The sequence below is a fragment of the Seriola lalandi genome, unplaced genomic scaffold (genome assembly GCF_002814215.2).
Source record: "Seriola lalandi dorsalis isolate HSWRI2012SDOR001 ecotype SW California unplaced genomic scaffold, Sedor1 jcf7180002054910, whole genome shotgun sequence".
NCBI lineage: Eukaryota > Metazoa > Chordata > Actinopteri > Carangiformes > Carangidae > Seriola > Seriola lalandi.
The window spans coordinates 843,392-864,790 of record NW_019525462.1 but is presented as its reverse complement, the minus strand read 5'-3'; the positions used below and the strand labels follow the sequence as shown (position 1 = coordinate 864,790).

The window sequence follows — 21,399 nt, the reverse complement described above, 5'->3', positions numbered from 1 at the left end:
GAGTCAGGTTCTTTTAGCCATTTATAAACATAGTGCTGAGCAGACAGTCACCCACAAATGTCTGACTATGTCTCCACACATAGAGCAGGGGCTCCAGACCTCTCTTTAACCTACCACTGAATACATTTTCATGACCCCAGGTCATTCAAAGATATCAGGAGCTGTATGAGAGAAGTAATAATCATCATCTCCTTTATCTTCTCTCTCTTTAATACCCTCTCACATCTCACTCTCTTGTCTCTTCATCGTGTGTCTGACTTACTCTCTGTCTAGGTGTTTGCAGTGGTGATAACTGTTTATGAGTCAGGCCTTCTGGAATGTTTTGTTGAGATTTTCTCTCTTTCTCTCTCCCACTCGCTGTCAGGTCCTCTCGGCCATTTAGTAGACTGTGAAGCTGACAGACGATGCCCATGAATGATAAATGATGACTGGAGGTCTGTCTGGTGCCAACAGAATGCATAATACAGCATAGATACAGCGATTCCAGTCCTTCCCACCAGAAACAGGGTGCAGTTACTGTATCGCATCTCTGGCAGATCTGCCCTCGGCAGAAAAGTGTGACTGCTTCAAGTGGATGGGATGCATCTGTTCCTACATACAGTATGTCGGTGCGTTTTGCAGAGTGGGTGAAAGAAGACATGTATACAGCACATAGACATGCTTTCATGCCTACAAGTCTGTGTTTGTATGTGTTTCTGTTTCCGATTGGGTTGTTGGCACAGTTATACCCAGACTGCACCAGCATGTTTCTGTGCACATGTCTGCATGCAGGCACGCACTGCAGCTGCCTGTAAGTACTATAGATGTCTGTGTGCCAGTGCCAAAGCATGTACAATTATGCTGGTGTGTGTGTGCGTGTGTGTGTGAGTGTGTGTGTTTGCACGTGTGCGTGTCTGTCTGTCTGTGTGTTCCTAGTATGTAGGTCACCAATATATTTCCTGATGAGGTCTAGTCCTCTGGAGAACTCTACAGATATGAGGGCCTAAATTAGACACTATTATCTGTGTGTGTGCGTGTGCGAGTGTGTGTGTGTTTTTAGCGAGAGAAAGGGAAAGAGAGAGAGAGAGAGAGAGAGAGAGAGAGAACTAGACACCATTATCAGACATAATGGCTTATACACATGTATGCTCATTTTTTGTGCACATGCATGCTCCTACATTATAAGTACGTTTGTCCATCTATGTGTGTAGGTGTTAATGTGCACGCTATTTCCAACATAATGTATTTCATGTATGTGTGTTAGTGCATGTGTGTGTAAAAATGACACATCGGCTTCATCTGACAGGCTTGTTGCCTGTTACCACTGACCTAGGCCTGTAAACCTCAGCCCTCAGTTTTAACAACTGTTGGCTCAGAAAGCCTGTCCATATTGCTGTTGCCGAGCCAAGCGGCTAATAAGCCTCAAGCACCACTCAAAGAGAACTATTCGCAGCAGTGGCCATGTGTTAAGGTGTTACCAAATGTAGAAAACACATATAACAGCCATAAGAAGTGTGTTTGTGGCATGAAGGGTGGAAAAAGCTGATTTCATAGTGTGTGAAATGCATTTAATTCCAGTGTTTTTCTTGCTTAAAATAGAATTAAGATGGGTTTTCTGGGCAGCTGAATGTTTTAACAGGCAGGTTTTTTGGACTTTGTCAATCAAACACGCTCACACATGATTTCATGCTTAGCTGTTATACTTTTATATGGCTACCATTGAAGAACCAAGGGCAAAGATAATGAGGTTTCTTCTAGGCATATAGAATTACGCATCTTGTGTCACTTCCTTGATAATTTTTTTTTTTTTTTTTTTTTTAAATGTGGCTTTCAGCATAGCTCCTGATCTAGGACAGTTTGTTGAAACATTACATGTAATCCCCCTTCATTTCAGGATGTCTACATTTTCAGCCAGCCTACTGTCTGTAAGTCACAGGGACAATACCACATGCAGTCTATCTGTCAAACCAATTCGGAATTTTGCTAGAGCTCAGCCCAAAAGTTATATTCAACCCGAGAGAGATGAATAGGAGTGAGAATGTCTACCTTTGAAAAGCTTCATGCTTTGACCAAATCATATGCTGTCACTCCTAAGCTTTAGAAGGCCTGCACTTTTCATCAAAGCCCTTGATGGCTACCTTTCACAGCACTGTCGAATACAACCTCAAAAGCTTCCCTCCCTCCTTTCCTCCCTTCCCCTCCCAAATCTCTTTCTTCTCCCCTCCGATGTCGACTGCCCCTCTTCCCTGCCTTTCCTTCCCCCTCCCTCAATCCTTCCATTCCCCTTGTCCTTAATCCCTCCATCCCTCCCTCCCTTCCCTTCCCTCCTCAATCAAACCGTCAAATCCCTTCAGGTTTTTTTTCCCTCTCTGTGTATGTGACTTCAGTACTGTCAAGGTAGATGAAACAAGAGGAAATCAGATTCATTACAGTCATAACCTGCCATGATAATAATCCACTACTATTCTTCCCATGTGGCGGTAGGCCGATGTTACTGGCCTTTTTGGGGTTTATTTGCATATTTGTTTCCCCTTTGTTTCTTTTGATGATTTATTTACTGCAGAGTGAAATGACAGCAGAGATCACTGATGATTGCTGTCGCGGGCGGATGGGTGCCTTTCTCCCCCTTTGTAATTATTCCCTTTTTTCCTGATTTTCAATCAAGTTTTCCACTCATGTTCCACGCTGACAAGAGAACGAGAAGCAGAAAGAAAAAAAAAAAAAAACACATACATTTTAGCATGGCTAGTGGAACCTTTGCACTGTCTAGCGGGAACGTGGCTTCCTTTGTTGTCGTAATGATTACAGAGTAGGAAAAAGCAGGAAAAGAGAGGAGGAGAAGGGAGAGAGTAGAGATCAAATGGAAAAACACTGTAAACACAAAATGTGCTGGGAGGGCCACCTCACACACCTCCTACACACAGGACAGGAGAGTGAAAATGCACACACACTCACATCCTGCTTTTCGTCATTCAACCAATATAAAGACTTGATGAGCTAATGATAGTAATTGAACAGTGCGGTTTTTGATCTCTTTGAGGTAAGTTTGAACACAAAGTCAAGATGAACTTCCGGGAGCTTAACAAAGATGTATTTGCACACAAAACAATATCTTAAGAGTTGTAATCACTGTGAGTTGTGTCCACATAAGGGCCTTGATTGCAAGACTCAGAAACTGTATTCCCAGCCTGTACCAGGGATCTACCGCATGTGCACACACAGTCATACACACTCACTCATACTCATACACACACACACACACACACACACACACACACACACACACACACACACACACACACACACACACAACATACTGCCACCCTGTCCCTGTATTGCCCTATCCAGGAATAACAATGCATAATTCATGTCGTGAAGTCTCGTCTGCAGACAAAAGTCAGCGTTTGCATTTATTATTTATTGAAAACAGCGCACATGATGAATCCTTTAACAAACAGAGCTTCCAGTAAGCACTGCACCTATTTCTTCTTCTCTTGCTGTTTGTGTTTTGGCATAGATTTAAGTGGGCTCATTAGCAGCAATGAGGATGTAAGGAGAGGAGAGGAATGGCAGGGGAGGAAGAGAAAGACAGAGACAGAGAGAGACAGAGAGAGACAGAGAGAGGGAAAGGCAGAGTGAGAGAGGAAATGAGGCCAAAGGATAAAGGAAGAATTTTTGTAAAAGGTATGAATTAATGAGAGACTTGTACATCGCAAGCTAATTAATTTAACAATGAAATGCTTTAGGGAAAAGTTATACATTTTAGGACTTCATCACATTGATACAGTAAAAAGTTTACTATTGCTACCCAATGGGTATTTGAAATGACTTAATTGCATTGCAGAAGCTGGAGGTAATGGATTTGTGTCAATGTGTAATATTCTAATCTTTTTTTATGCGCGTTGCAGTGCAGCTACAGCAGTGCTGCACTTCAGTGGAATTAGCACAAGAAAAGTCACTTGCACACATGCAGACACGCATACACACACCGTCCACTGTCACAGTTACACTTGTTGTGTGGACAGCTTGCCATGAGGATGGGAGGCAATTTATTCTCTGAGTGAAGGGAGCATTTGCTATCCTATGCTAATGCAGTTATCATTTATTCCAGAGTACTTGCATTTTTTTTCTTCTTCTACTCCACCCTCTTCACCATCCATCACTCATCTAAGGCATGAGGTATTATCTTTGCAGAGCATTTTATATTCAGTCTCCCCCTAGATGGGTGGAAGCACACATACTGTATATACACATACACACACATACACACACACACACACACACACACACACACACACACACACACACACACACACACGCAGTCATTTTTGTTAAATCAAAAAAATCAAATCTGGTCTAGCAAAGGTTGAATAATTGATGTGTTATGTTAAAAAAAGGAATGAAATAATCATAGCTTGTTGGATGTTGGAGAAACATCAAACCCAGAGTTGGAGCTTGGCAGACTGGGCTGAGCAGGGTAAGGGCCTTATGTATTTGGGACGGCTGCCCTGTGAAATAATAATGAATAGCAAAGAGTTAGGGGATTAGGAGATTTTTGTTCTGCACTGTACCTGACACTTTGCATGTGCCCACCCATGTTTTTTTTACAAAATGACCAGAGTACATCTATCCTTCATTAATACAGTAAGATATTCTAAAAATAGTTCGGTTTGGTGGGCTGGGGAAATATTCCAGCAGGCCAGCAAAAAATGGATAAATGACTGCAGGAGAAAATGACACCGGGATCACAAGAAGTGCTGATATAAGGGGAAGATGTTGGTGCCACTCCACAAGAAATGTATCTCAGGGAAGCAACAACAGCTTAGAAGGCAAGTAGGACTTTTTAAGGAGCCATTTGTAAGTTTTGCTGATGCTACATAGCCATCGTTAACAGCTGTTTGTTTACCAGTTGAGATGAAATATTGCGAGTTCACCATCGAACTTCATTCCTTTACTTGCCAAGAGCTGCCTCCGGCTGTGGAAAGCGACCCTCTTGTTTTGCTTCTCTTTCTATCACTTCTTTTCTTGTACTGCAGTTAGCATGCTAACCAGCTACCCCTCAGCCGGGTCAGACTGGCACACTTTTTGATACCGAGTCACTGCAGCGTCCAGTCTTCCTTGAAGAAGTGAGAGGGCGCATTAGAACCTCTTGTTTTGTAACAATGGCTGAAGCTTGTGCAAAGACTGGTAAGTAAACAGGTCTTAATGCTAACATTAGCTATGAAGCAATAGCAAAACTTACAAAAAGCTCCTTTAATATCAGCAAAATGTTACATTTCTAAATTAAAAAGTCATTTAATTTAGTTTTTTTTCCCAGAGCACAAAGAGTTGAATAACTGTAGTTTTGTCTATCAACAAAAACCACCTCATCATCAGAATAGTACCAAGAAAGTAATAAAAATGTGCATAGTATTAACTTTTAAAGGCATATTACTTGGCACATTATTTTGTGCTTCACTATGTTATAAGCCCATGGAACAATATTTGCTGGTTTGCCACGGTAGACTAGTGGGTCTCGTTTTCATGGCAATAAAAGTCAGCCATGAGTACATATTGTACAACTCTTTATAGATTCATGGCCACATACACACTCACACAAACATCACTATGCATCGTCGCTTCAAATGAAGATAAACTGTTTTTATGTTTAGAACCACCTTTTCAGATTGTCCCCATTTGGGATTCAACAACAGTGCGTGATGAATACATTCATTCCAAGCTCCGGTGAGGGCTGTGCAGCCGTGCATCTCTGACCAATATCTTTTCATGATTATACGAAGGCTGTGCGGTATAGATTTTCCCATACAGCAGCAGAGGGATATAAATGTTTTTTATTATTACTGTTTAAATTTCCCATTCGCATCTGCATTTTTGCCCACAAGTTCCAATTTGTGTTTAGCAAATGATCTCAGGGAATGAGATGCAGCGGGGTCAAGAGGTGCATTTGCTCGCCCTGTCACTATGAGGGTTGGAATTAGGATTTTATAGATACTTAGAGATATTGTACATACAAATAAGGAATGCAGTATGAGCAACATGATGAGTTGCTGGAGAGGGGATGAAGAGGGAGGGTGAATGACTAAAAATGTTCTGTAACCTGAATTAGTTTCGAAAGAAAAAGCCTGATTTTGAGTTATTGATTTTAGAATGAAAAAGATAATGTGGAGAAGAAGCTTATTTAGGGTGCTCATCCCAATAAGGCCTGTGAATATATGAGTACGTGACTACTTGTCCTTACTGATTCGGTAAGGGATGACACATTTTGTCGCAACGTCTGTTTATTCCATCCCAACTCTAACCTCCATGCCATTTCTGAGCCCTCTGACTAGAAAGAGTGTTCGACTCAGGGGGCTTATTTTATTAATTCACTGTTTCCTCTGTTACAGGCCCCCTTCTTTGTAGTCCACATTGCGAGAAGACCACCTCACAGGGATTTTCCCCTTCACCAGGTAACCACAAAGGAAGAAAAGAAGCACATTATCCACATGTACACCATACCCCCAACACACACTCTCTCTCACACACACACACACACACACACACACACACACACACACACACACACACACACACACACACACACACTCTGTGGTATACAATGCTGACCACCAGCACAGCAGGAAACACACACGCGCACACACAGACCCTGCATATTATCTTTATGAGGTGTTATACACCAGTGACCACCAACACAGGGTCTCACTGTTCTCTAATCCACACTCAAGCTGAAAAGACTGCTCCATGCAATGGAGGGATTACACTGTCGGATTAATAGGAGTTTTAATTTGAGTCATTGTAAGAGCCCTCGATAATAAGAATAGGTGCAAGAAAGAATACCACTGCTTCTATATGATATTGTTAAATATGTTACAACTGTACATTTCAGCTACTGCCTGTAGGGCAATGACACGGACTCTGCATGTGTGTGTCTGTGTCAGTTTTAATTTTGATGAGCACACAGCTTTATAAAACTATGAAACCTACAGTTATCACTCATTAACAACTCAAGTAAACAAATATGGCCCCTCAAATACCCAATATTCAGTACATCATGATGTTAATTTCCTAGCCCTGTTACTATCACATGACTGCCGCTACATTGAAATGAAGACTTACACAAATGTTGTAAGAACCAGCATGGAAGTAGTTAAAAAAACTATTTGTACTTACAAATAGTTAATCAAACTTCATTCATTTACCTGCAAGGGAGCTGTCTCCAGCAGTGGAAAGCAACCCTTTAGCTTTGCTTCTATTTCTATCACTTCTTTTCTTCTACTGAAGTACACTTGCTAACCAGCTAGCCCCAGCCCGGTTTGCTGTCTTGTCACTTTTCGATACCGAGTCACTGTAGCATCCAGTCTGCCCTGCAGAAGTAGCAGGGCAGCACATATCCAAATGACAATGTCATTTGCCTTTTGCTCTGCACTTAATAGTGCATTAGTATGTGTGCACAGGCACACACAAGGGGATACAATTGTGTGCTACATAAACACGGTCAAAACAGAGAGAGAAAGGAAGGGAAGAGGCCAACTGACAGGCAGAAAAAAAAACAAAAAAAACAAGAGTCTGGCCCAAAGAACATTTGCAGCAGAGTGAAGAAAGCTTGATGAATGGATGGATGACTGGATAGAAGGAGGGAGTGGAAAGGGGAGCTGTTTCTTAAAGGCAACAATAAAACCATGGATTTAAGCATAAACAAGGGTAAACAAAAGCAGCTTACAGAATAACACTGTATTTTTCCTACAGTCATTCTTTTCTTGTCTCTTTCTTCTCTTTTCTCATCCTACCAGAAACGTGACAGCTGTTCTGATTACATCTGCTTCTTTCTGTTACAAAGTATAGCAGGAGCTGAATAAAGGGGGGAAAAAAAGAAGAATTATATGTTAATTAAATCAAGTTGGATTAATCACATTTTGCAAAAAGGCCAGTGTGGTGCTTTATGATTTCATCTCCCTGGGAAAGAGAATACAACAGAGAAACAACCAAACCCTAAAATCTCAGAGGTCGCTGATCCATTTTACTTAATAAAACCTTATTAAAACTTGCCCTTCAAAGCTGGGATAGCATTTTTGACACTGCTGGTTGGAATTTAAATCAATCTTTTGCCTCACAAATAAAATTGAAAACTCAGCAGACGTCTTAAACAACACAGAAGGATCTGAATATTGATTATTTTACCCCTCTGTGCAGGTTTGGAAATTATTTGGATTCCATCACTGGCAAAAAATGACAACACCTGTATCATTCTGCATTTGGCTTCACATCTTTCTCATTTTGTTCAAATAGACCACCACTCCTGAATTCCACGTAGGCTACAAGCTTACATTCATCCTCTGGATGCTAAGCAAACATATCCAAATCTTGCACAGCTGCACAGAATGCTTATTTGCCTTATCTTTAAGTTTGAGCTACAAGGCAACTGCTGAGTTACTGCTTCCAAAGGCAAACCTGTGAATAACAACCTCAATCAATGTAATTACTGCGCAGCACAAACAAACATAAAAAAATGAAAAGTACATTCAACTTTAAGAAATTATAAATGGTAATTTTGGATTTTTAGAGGACTTTTTCTTCTTCTTGACATCCCACTCTTTTATATATATGGGCATCATTATTTATTTCATCATTATTTCTTTTAGTATTATGCCTGTAGTTGTCTTGTTGACAGCTACCAGCCTCACAGGAAGCAATTACCATCACCACATTGAAAGCCCTGTTTACAGCTTTTTATTCAGTTTTTTTTAATAAGCTGCATGCATCATGCTATGCTGATATTGTTATTATTATACAAGATATTACTACACGGATTTCTGAGCCAGTTATAACTGTTACAAAAGCATAACAGACAAGGGAGACATTTTTTTGCTTAAGAAAAGTAAGGGTAAGGTTGACACTTGATTAACATTGAATATTGCTAGTCAGTTAATACTTATAATAATGAGAGACTGGCACTGCCATGAAGTCAAGGCTGAATCTGTCTCTTTCTTTTTTTTTTTTAACCCGCTCTGTATTATAGTTAACCAAAGCTGAACAAAGCTCTGCTATACCCACTGTACATAACAAAAGTATTATCAACATGCTCCTTGCTGCTTGACCAAGCTACAACAGACTTGCTCACTTCAGGTGCAACTTTGATAGAAAGCAAATGGAAAAATTCATCTTTAGGTAAAATGAAGACAGGATAAAACCAGTCGAAGTTGCCGACTGAGAAATTCCCAGCTTGACACAAATGATAAACGTAGATATTGTTATAAAACTACAATATCTTCGCCTTAATGACAACTATTTTTAAATGTTTTTCTTTTTTTCCTGACTATACATGCTAACATGCAACAGCATTGCAAGAAAATGTGACGGGCAAAATGCACTAGAGTAACCTTTTTTTCCCCCTCATGCAGAGGTGTACATTTGAATATAGCTGCTAAAATTGTAATGTTTTAAGCACTAAATTGGGATGTGCTTCAGGATCGGCAAATTGGGACATCCTCGTTGATATGGAGATGCTTTTGGCAAGGAAAATGGCACGCCTCATGTATTATGCTAAAAAAATACACATTTGAAAGAAAAGTCTGATGCTGTAAGCAGGAAATTGGGGTAAATTGGCACATTCTTCCAGCTTTACATTAATTTGTGCTTGTGCTATTGTCAGGGCATTGCGGGGTGACAGACAGATGGGTGAGGGCTGACACATGTTTTTGGAGGAGTTTAAAATTCAAATGCTCCTCATGTGTGAATACAGACACCTGGGGTAATCAACTGGCTGTGTGTGTGTGGTGTGAGTGGCATGCAAGGCTGTGTTTACCCAGAAGCCTCTCTGTCCCTGCCCGTCTTGTTGTCAGGGTGTCTCCCTTGCTATCTGGTGTCAGGTACACTGTCATGTTTGCTGACTGATTAAGAATCATGCTGGTAGAAAAAAAAAAAAAATTATCAAAAGAGGTTGAAATTATGGAGGCGAGGTATTTATTTGTGTTTGTGCTCCTGGTATGGCTGATCTGAGAGCTATTAAAAATTCATTCATTGGTAATACCCTCCCACTCGTCCTTCTCCATCTCCCTTCCCCTCTCTCCCTCTGTAGCGCGCTCATTTTCTCAATGGTATCTCTGTCTCTTTGTGTCAGTTCACTTCATTTCATTGGCATGGGGTGTGATTCACTGTCTCTATCTCTCTTTGTTCAGTTTGTCTCTCCTTTCAGTCTGTGCCTCCATCCCTCTCTCGCCTCTCTCTTCAAAAAATCTGGCATGAAATCGAGACAGGAGAGCGCCCGCTGCTTTTCTGACACACTCTTCCTTTCTTAAATCAAAACCAACTGAGGCGAAATCAGGTTATTACCTTAGCTGTGTTCCTTCTTTCTCCCTCTCACCCGATCTTCCATTTTTGCTCAAGGTCTATGAAATCCTACACTTTGAAAGGAAACAGAGGGCAGCCGGTCAGTCAGACGAACGGGTGTGAGCTGGATTTGAAAGGGGGATTTGCTGCATAAATAAAGCAGAGAAAAAATAAAATAAATTCTGAAGTGTGAGATGGACATCTGACAGGGTTTCTATCTGTGTGACTATATGCGCGTGTTTGTGTGCATATATGCTTGCCTCTCAGCGTCCCTTCAAACTTTATGCTTCATGCCCCTCACACACACACACACACACACACACACACACATCCACAGTCCCATTATGTGGGGTGGTGTGGACTGTCTAGCCTAGTTTGTTTTGGTCAGATATTTGTGATTTTTTTTTTCTGCATCCTTTCATCTGAGGAGAGAAATAAGCATCGACCGCAACATTTGCCCGTATGTGATCTCAGAAAGAGGGAGCTATACATATGGTCTACAAGTGAAACAACTTTCGTACCGCAGGGTAGAGAGGGAATAAGTGGAGAAGTGGACTGGCAGGGAATGAGGGAGGGTAAGAAGAGAAATGTTTGATAAACAAACCCAAATAAACTTCAAATAACTTCTCTAAGAGAGAGGGAGGGAGAGAGGGAGGGAGGGAGAGAGCCGGGGAGGAAGAGAGGGATGATGAAAGAGGTAGCGGCAAATAGGACCCAACTTTCGGGAAAGGTGAGAGAGCTGGATGTAGGGATAGAAAGAGAGTGGTGATTTTTATAGATAGCAAGCTTCAAAAACTCAGAGCAGTCCAAAAAAAAAAAAAAGGAAAAAGAAAAGCAAGGACGGTCAGTAAACAGCATGGCACAGAGTCAAGCACACGTAAATAACCACCGCTAAAGACGGATGGTAAAGATGGAGGAATGGTCTTATCAGTGATGGATGATCAGCGATGATGACGGATGTATGAGTGTTTGGAGGGAGAAAAGAGGGAGGGAGAGTTGTAAACAAGTCTGAATAACCTCGTAAGACAGGCAACAACAATGGGAGGAAGGATGAATGGTAGGTTGATATGCAAAGGATAGAGGAAAGTGAGAAAAAGTAACCTTCTTCCGTAACCTTGACGAGGGAAGGGTAGAGGAAGCGTGAAAGACAACAACCCTCAACAACTTAAGATAATGAAATTAAGAGAGTGGAAGGAAAGATCGAGGTCGCAGAGGCAGAATAAAGAGAGGATGATAAAGAAATTTACTAAGATTAGAAGGAACTGTTCACTAAAAAGAATATTTACAATGACGCTCTTGTATGTTTTTTTTCTGTCAAGAGTTGCTCTCAAAGTAAGAATAAGAATGACTCAGAGCTGCAGGAGGGATGTCAGGGTGTTTACTTCTGTTTGTGTGCCTGTCTCACAAGGCCCATGTGACAGGGTCAGACTGACACTTTTGTGTGTCTTTGTCCTGCCAGCGACAGCTCCACAACACTGTCACAAGACTTGCAGCCCTACATAACAGACCTAATGAGCACACTTGACCACTTATCCGCAGGAAAACCAAAGAAAGGAAGTAGGCGAGTGCAGATGTAAGATGTTTAACAGCAGATTGAAGTAGCCTCTAAAATGTGACTATAATTCAGTCACTTGAAATTATATTTGGAGTCTAGCCTTCGCGTGCTGTGGGGAAGCTCCTTTCTAGTTCAATTCACCTGATATTCCTTTGCAATGGAGGAAAGTGACTCAAAAAAGTGAAAGTGATTCAAAGCTGCACAAACATATGGGGAAAAATGTCATGCATTTTTGCTTTGAAGGACAGTGCTAACCACTGTACCGCTGTTTTCCACAGGTGTGGCTCAAGGCAGGTTTGTTATTGTAAAGTCACTTTTAGCCGCTTAGATTCCAAGACCATGTTACATTAAACTGCAGTGTGTGTGTGTGTGTGTGTACTGTATTATGTGGTTGTAACATATGTATTCACGTCAATCAGAATTAAATACAGATTTCCCACTGTTTAATTGCCCGTCCTTTGCTGACGTTCCACTCTCACCTTGAAAAGACACTTTTTAACTATTTCTAAAACTGTTTGAGAATATTTATTTTACATATGTGATTTCAAACCTGAACAAATCTTAGTCTGGGATTGATGAATGAAACTTTCCACTCATGACCTCCATTCCCTCATGGTGAGGACTAAACAAGGCTTAGCTGTATTCATGCCAGCGGCCCATCCTCTCTCACCTGTGCAAATTACCGTGTGTAAACAAACTGGATCACACGAGCTTCATGTGGTTAGCCTCTTCCCTAGCTGGGACAGGGTCTACTCAAGAGAAATAAGCCATTTCCTGTTCACTGAGGGAAAGATATGCCCCACTGTAACTTACTGTAATACTTTCCAGGTGGTGTGGCGGATTTTTATCTCATTGGAGAAAGTACAGTACTCAACAGGAAACACGCTCATTAATTTAGAGTTAAATGCTTGCTTTAATTTCTTTAAAACATGCAAACTGTACACAGTTTTCATAATAGAATTTTACATATATTCTATAAAAACAAAACATCTAGTTATGCTAATTCTACTAGCTGCAATAATTTCAAATACTTCCAGATGGTTCCAGATGTAGCAGGGGATGTGGTGCTTATATGTAAAACATTTATGGATGTAATTTAACTGTGTTAATATAATATGGCTCATGTGGTAATTATATGTCACACTCAGCATAAAGTAATATTCAACTTAACTCAAGCTTTTTTATTTCCTTTGCACCTGTTCTGTTGTTTATATAAAATACTTTTCATACACATGCATAAAAAAAGGAACTATTGGTAAAAGCATTGTTTGAGTTGAAAGCATGCAGCACTTAAGCTGAGGAATGTTTTATTTTAGCACTTTTGTTGCATCTCTCAGATAAAATACTTGATATATCTGCACTGATCCAGCCACTTCTTCAGATCAGCAAGATCTTGAAATCTGGAAGCGGTCTGATTTCGGTGGCAAACACAGCAGAGAAGCTGCTTTACTTGAAGTTACCAAAGATCCCCTTTCAACAGCATAGATGTAAGTGAATACTTGTTTATCAGACTGATCATCTTGGAGATCATGCAAGAAAAGACACTACTCTTAATTGGTTTATATCATATCTCTGAAAAACATATAGTTCCCTGTCACTTTGTCACATAATTTGATGTCTTTTTAATGAACGATATTGCAAACTCGGGCAAAATCCTGAATGCTGCTGATGGGATCTAATCTCCATGACAGCTTATTTTGCAGGCTGACTCCTCCTGATCTTCTTCAGTGATATGCATGATGCTCAGCATAAATGTTCCATCACACAAGTTACAAATACACTGATAGGGAGGTTTAAAAATATATGCATCTTGTTTTTTTTTTGATAATAAGTATTGCATTGATTATATACAATCAAATATTTAACACACACTTAAATATTTAAAAAGTATCAAGATTTAAAGTGTATGACTTAGTGAGATCATAAATACACAATGTACTTGAGCTTCAATATATTATGTGATATGTGTCGGTGCTTCGGATGGATCATTTATAAATCCTATAAACATTTTAACTGGTTTTGTAGAAGTGGTCTCACAAGGTCATCTCAAACACTGCTCTAATTTCCAAGCCTGACCTTGTATGTGGAAGTGTGCATGTGTGTGGGTAGTTTGTGTGTGTGTGTGTGTGTGTGTGTGTGTGTGTGTGTGTGTGATAATGAAGCATTCCTGCCAGAGTAGAGGCATGTCCTGGCTAATCCACAGGCCAAAGCACACAGGCAGTTAAGTTTCCATGACCTCAACTTCATGCTGTTTAAACATGCACACACATACAGACACACACACACTTGTGTACATACACAATATTGTTTCTTCCTCTTGCTATTACCCTCTGTTCTCTCGCCCTTCCTGCTGTCTTTCATCTCTTCCTCTCACCGCTGCTTCTTCTCACTGAATTGCAACATTTTGTCAATTACCATTTAGCTCATTGCTAACCCACAGAGGAGCAGCGTACTGTGTTCTGTAATAGCAAAGGAGTTCTGTCATCTTCAGAACAATTACGTCAATTAGCTCACATTTAAATGGTTTCCAGAGAGGAGCACCTTGGCTAATAACGGTCCAATGAAGGGACAAGCAACCAATTAATCTCACTCTTAATTGCTCAGCAGGTACAGTCAGTCAGTCATAATCTCCCTCCTTTCCACTCGCCGCCTTCGTTCTTGCTTTCAGCACGCAATCCACACTTAGTGGTCTGATTCACCACCTGTCAATCAAATACAACCTCCCCCCCAGAGAGACGGAGGTGCATACCAGTGTGTTGACATCATGTCCATGCCGCGAGTCAGCACATTTGGCTTCTAACATAACACTGAAAAAAAAAATTGTGTTGACTAGAAAATTGCTTTATGGAGATGTAATGATAAAAGACAGACGGAGAGAGAGAGATAAATAAACGAATGGGACAGAAACTTTGCAGAAACTTCTTAAGTTCTAATGGGATTCATTTACACCAAGTGCCAACAACAGTGATCCATAATCAAAAACTGACACTCATTGCCTTTTCGTTTAAAAGCTGAATGCATGCTTGCAGCTTAGATCAATTAACACAGAGACAAACATTAGCTCACTGTTGCAGTCTGTATGCTGTAGAGTGATAATAGATTCCTGGATCACTGTGCGATGCAGCCAAGAGCCTGTCTGTGAACTAACAAGTTTCACAAGATCAAATGTTATGATATGTGTCATGTGAGATTTACAATGTGCTCCTTGCAACACATGCTGTAGAGTGAAGCTGAACAGTCAGCATTATGTAGCATTTTGCTACAAAAAAAAAGGAAAAAAAAAAAAAAAATCAATCCAGTGCTAATCCAAAAACCATTACATTTGTGACCTGCAACAGCAGTGATGAGGTCTATAATTCATTCCATTACTTTAAAGTCCAGCATTCTCCATAGTTGACATATGCAGCCTTTTTTTAAACTATGCGTTTCATGAGCTTTAAAGTCTCTTTTGTTGTAGCTGATGTAGCCCACAATAGTTAAAAATCCAATTTACAGTATGGAGACAGTTTTCAGGGATAGAGAGAAGCTTATGAAGAAATAACTGGCAAAGAAATATGCGAGTCTGGGTTGTATCATAAAGTAGGAGAAGCTGCTCAGCACTCAGAGAAAGTGGGGTATTATAGATAGAATGCAGACGCACTGTCAAAAGGCTTTCCCTGCATGTAGTCAATAGACTGTCGTTCTCAATGAGGCTTACAGTAGACATCCAAACTTAAAATGCAACCAGCAGAATGTGTTGTTTAAGTCTAAATTTTGTCTTTGATTCTTACAAGAGCCAAATTTGTCACTGGACACATTTAAAATTGTGTCTGAGTGTGATTGTGTATTGGTTCCTGTTTCAGTGTTATTAATACTAGTGCTTCTATTGGCAAGAATTACTCACTGGAAGTCTTGTTTTCTTTAATAGTACCACCAGAGATAACATATGTAAACTTGTGCAGCTGCACCTTAAATTCTCACTTCCTGAATTTCCCAACCTGCCATAACTCCATCGCTGAATGATGTCTCAGACACAAGCATGCCAACTGCCACACCATCAAAACTATATGTATCGACACTGAAAACTTTACATTAATCATTCCTACCCTTCTTGAAATCAGCCAGTGGGACAAGTCTGTTGTCTGTGTGTGTCATTTCCTGTAAGAATATGGAGAGGACTCACAGTGTACTGAATGTTACCATATACAGTCATTGTTTTATTCTACGTTATGTCTTCTACAGCTTAGACTGGGAACCCCCCAAGCATTGCTCATCACATACATCTGTTAGCTTTCTATTTACAGTTGTTCCACTAATTCAGATAAATAACTTTACTTGTAAAACAATGGGTTTTTAATGGGACTCACACATCCCTACATTTAATTGTAAACAGTTGTATCCTTTAAACTTTCTCAAGACACTGGCATTCATTCATATCCTCACAAAATCCAACATATCAACAATGAAAAAAAACAAACAAACGATTTAATTTTCTTTAGATAGCAAAATTTACCTTGATAGAAGTTTTAGGTAGGATTATGCTACATCAAGTAGAGAATGGTACAAAACATGAGAGGGAGAGAAGAAAGATGCAATGTGACACATATTCTCAGTCATGAGTTGAAATCCACAGCTTCATGATTTCACTATGTGCCTTATGTGGCAGCATAACACAACACACGATGTGAAATATTGTTTGAAAATATTGTTTTCCTTCAGTTGCTGTTTAATTGTTCCTCACCCGATCTGCTCATTCCCCTTTTTCATTCTGATTCCCACCACTAATTAGGAATGGGATTTAACTGCAGATGACTTTAGTGCGGGATCAGAACACACCCAGCCATTATAAAAAACCCAGGGACCCATAATGTGGTGTGGGCTTGGCCACTAAAACCCATGGGGTGGAGAGACGGGAGGGGAGGGGGGAGCTGGTGACTGTTTCTCTCGGTTGCTCTTTGAATTGTTGGTTGTGGCCTTTTCTCGCCTTTGGCCTGTCATGAGAGGTTTCTCTCTCCCCGTTTTGAAATTGTTTGCTGTTTGTTTTCTCTGCTCTCCAGCTCCCCAGCTCTGTGTTGCTCTCTTGTCCCCTAGTCTTACCTCTTTCTTTACCTTCCATGCTCTCTCACACTCTTTCTCTCTCTCTCTCCCTCCCACACTCTCTCGCCACAGTAAGACCTAATATGAACTTTTGACAGGAGCTGGGATCTTTGTTTTATTGCCAGTGTTACTGAGAATGCCCTCATAAATCTAATGCTGTAATGCCTTTGAAACGTCTTCTAGGTCTTGCAATCAAACACACACACACACACACACACACACACACACACACACACACACACACAAGCAATTTCTTTCTCACTTTCTCTCACTATCCTTCACGTACACCCGAACACATGCACAATCGCACATACAGATGTGATGTGTGAGAATGAGGGCTTTGAGGTTGTTTGCCCTCGCATCAGACACAGCAGCTCCAGTGTTTGTTTGCAATTTCCACTGGCTCCGGTCCACTCCACCAAACCCATGGGAATTTGTGGATCAGCATCTTCTCAAAAAGCTCCTGGGCGTCGGAGTGTATAACTGAACACAGAGAGAGAGTGAGTGCAATGAGTGCAGCGGGGTCGTTATTTTTATGTGGTATTTCTTATGTATTCTGTATGCCATAGTTTATAGTGGAAGGTGACGGGGGGAAAATAGGAGAGCAGGACAAGTGGTGAGATAATTTACGAGGCAGTCTGAAAAATCTTTTCAGAATGTATTAAATTCTGTTCTATGGAATGGTGTTTTGTGAATCTTTATGTATCGTCTTTCTTATTATACATTTATGCATATTTATTTTTCTGTTTGCAATCTTTTTTTTTTATACCAACTTGAGCAGAAGTAAATAATATATTACATCAGTACAGTGAGATTAATCCTGCAGAAAGTTTGACACTTCACATGAAGTAGGGCTCTTCATTTTATTGCCATGCATTTAATCAACATAAACACACACAAAAAATATATATAAACCCAAACACTCAAACATAGTGAGCTGCACTCATATGTAATTGTTGTTACATATGAGCAAACATGCTCATATTGGTTTTACTCTCTGTATGAGTTCAGCTCTGGTGTTAATATTCCGAATCCTGCCTGCGGGGATATTTGTAATCAGCATATGAAGCTACAGCATACACTGAATACCTTATTAATGTTATCTTTTTTTGACCCCCTTTAGTTTTTTAAAAAAGTGCGATGTACAAGGGTTTATAGTAGACATCACCACTTATTTACACAGCAGAGAGCAGCTCACTTTTGCTCTCACTGTGGTGTGGGCAGAGTGTGAAACATTTTGGTGAAGAAACAGCAATATGGTGACACCACAGCATTTAAAAAAAAAAAAAAAAAAAAAAAGTGATAACAGGTGGAGTTTTTAAGGTCAGTGTCTCATGCACCTCCTGCCCACCGCACTGCACAAGCACCTACAGTAGAAAACGCTATATGATATATGTCCTTGGCCTAAAACGGAAAATTACGGGTGCTTGGGGATTTTAAAGAAATAAATGAACAAACATATAAAAGGCTGTAAAGGTAAAGTGAGAGGAACCTTTAAGGAGACCTATAAAATCCTTTCATTGTGTTTAAAGCTCATCGACAACCTGTTCAAAGAGGATGTAAAATCACGCCTGTGGCAAAGGTTTAGTTGTCATTCAAAACCTGAGAGCAGAAATCTGAAGCTGCACATATGTAGCTGGAGAGTAACAACGCGTATGTAAACACGGTTGATCTCTCTTCCAGGTGTGGCCCGAACGAGAGTCAGAAGGGGGAAATCACCTGGTCTAGACAGGACTGTCGGGGCAAGTGTTACATTCTCTCTTTGTTGTCTATTACAGTATACAATACCTGTCTGTCTTTGCATATCTCTCTGTTTCCATCTCTCTCTACGTCTCTGCAGGCCAGATTTTTTTCTCTCTCTCTCTCTTGTTGTCTGTGTCTCCATCTCTCTCTGTGTCTGTGCTCCTACAGCTGATTACATGAATAATTTACTGCATGTAAATCCTCAGCAGCTGCTCGCTGTTTGCTGTTTTGCCCTCCTTGTTCCTCTCTCTTTTCTCTTTCAGGTTAACATGGGATGATTTTTCTCAACCTTGTCACCCCCCCCCCCCTCCACCCTCCTCTCTCTCTCTCTTCCTGTTTCTGTGCCTGGGGTTAAGCTTGCTCTCTCTCTTTTTTGTCTCTACTCTTTCTCTCTAATTACATAGCTCTCAGTTGCAGCCCTGTGTCTTCCCATGGATTTGTCTTTCTTTATGTAAGGACTGGCTGAATTACATTTTTTTTTTTTCTGTAATGTGGGAATTTGAACTCAGAAGTCCAAGGTTGTTTGTTTGTGTGTATTTGTGTGGGGATGTATCTCTTTCTCTGTGTATATGTAGAAGGCTGCTATGCACACTTTCAGACCTTTACAGTGAAGTCACTTATGTAGCAGCTGTGCCTTATATGTACAACTGGGATGATGATTTTACTGTCACTCCAAGCTTCAAATGATTTTAAAAAGATCTCAAACTGTGCTGTCAAATTAGTTTTTTTTTCTCTCTCCCTTCAATCAAGTCCCGAGGTTGGACTATATTTTTTCATGTACACGTGAAGTAATTCCATGTTCAAAAGAAAGAAAAAAAAAAAAAAATTGTGGTTTCACACAAAATAGCATGAGGCTAATTCAAGAGAAAAAAAAAGGGAGACAACGAAAAGAAAGCATTACCTTTGGCTCTGTTAAATAATTTCTTTTTCCCCCATTCAGTTTTCATTGTTCAAAGCCAGGGCCGATCTCTCCAATATTACTGCTAATCTAACGTCAAGGGATTGCAGTCATGTTAAAGCACTTTTTAATTGTGATAAGGAATATGCTTTCATGCTTAAACCCTTCTCCTCTGTTCATCTGGACAGAACCCATAAATATTGAGGCCTTTTTTTTCATTGGCAATTAAAATTAGAATTGGTCACATTTTTCACTGTCAGCCATTTCCTTTGCACACAAAGACATGTGTGGGCCACATACACACACACACACACACACACACATACATACATATACACACACACACACACACACACACACACACACACACACACACACACATGCAGACACACATACACCCATGTTTTTGCCAAAGTTAGTAACACAACAGCTTTGTGTGACGTCCTTTGGACATTAAAACCTCTGCAAAACTAAAAGCGCTCAAAGGCTTTTCCAGCTTTGTTAGTCTGGCAGGGCTGATGATTCACCACGGGCTTCCCTGTTGTTCCTATGACACATGAGATGCAGGCAGCGCCGTATTGTCCAGAGATAACACAATAAGATGATTCTTGAGTGAATCACTTGTACTCCAGTGCTTTTGACACCGAACATTCTTGAGACTTTGATATGCGCACAATATTTTGAGGCAGTGAAGCAGAAACGTGTGATTCTGTTGTGACTAAATCAATCTGGATGACAGAACATCGTACGGAACAAGAGTGGCATGAAAATGTACTATTGGTTGCAGTTGCTGGGTAAATTGCCCATCTCTTTTGCCTCAAAATGATCCTCTTATGTTGTCCTAGACTCTAAGCTTTGAGAATCAGTGCAACGTTTTCTCCATAAATGAAAGAAACAGGGAAAAAGAAGAAAAGAAGACTGATAAAAAGAAGCATTTGCGTACACTGCCAAATCTACAGTCACATGAGAAGATTGATATCAGTTTCATCTCTGCGAGTCCAGATAGATCCAGCATGTATTTAGTCTTCTATATCTCAAAGACAAGCAAGAACAAAGTGTTGGCCTAGCTCTTTCAAAAGTGATAAAATACACTTTCCAGCAATTCCAAAGCTGATTCATTTTCACTTCACAAAATGTGTCCAGGCGACATTGAGTTGAGTGTGATTAGTTCCTGAGTCTGGAGAATGAACCGATATCACCAATGCAGCTCTGAGCAAAATGTGTGCAACTTCGCTCATCAACTCATCTTCAGACTAACAGTCAGTTATGATGTGACAGCCATGTTTGACAAGACTATTAGGACCATCATTTAACTGCAAATTAAGTCTCCTGTGTTGTCACTCATACGTTAATTATCCTGTCATGAGTGACATGTGCATAAGGCTAAGCGATTGGTCAGTGGATTCCCCCTTTTAATGGCTCATCAATTCAACAGCAAAAAAAAAAAAAAAAACTCTTCCAGTGACATACAGTGATAGTGACACTGCACTCAGACTGACAGCGCTACACTTCATTGCAGTAGCTCTCACACTTTGCACTGCAGTCAGTCAGGACTTTAGGGAAAGACTGCAAATTGTTCAAACTGAATTTCTCACTGACAACACTTGGGGATGGGATTTGATTCTAAGTTTGGAGAACACACTATTAGCGACGAGTGAAGGAATAGAAGAAGCTCGACTTCGGTTCGTTCCCCCTCACCTCGACTCACTACAGCGTGCCTTTTAGCGCTGTGGCCAGTCTGGGTATTGAGTTTTGGCTGACATGGCTGGGTTGGCTCACTGCTTGTTTAGCAGTCTGAGCCAAGCATACAGTATGCACGTGT

The 21,399-nt window shown here is 40.5% G+C and overlaps 1 long non-coding RNA gene across 2 annotated transcripts in view; it reads left to right on the top strand.

Moving 5' to 3' along the window:
• Positions 1-21,399, top strand: part of LOC147817719 (uncharacterized) — a 95,984-nt gene that overhangs the window by 70,539 nt on the left and 4,046 nt on the right. For both annotated transcript variants that reach the window (XR_015436111.1, XR_015436112.1), the window contains exons 4-5: positions 6,366-6,428; positions 18,620-18,678. This is a non-coding gene — a long non-coding RNA (uncharacterized LOC147817719). The remainder of the gene's footprint in view (positions 1-6,365; positions 6,429-18,619; positions 18,679-21,399) is intronic.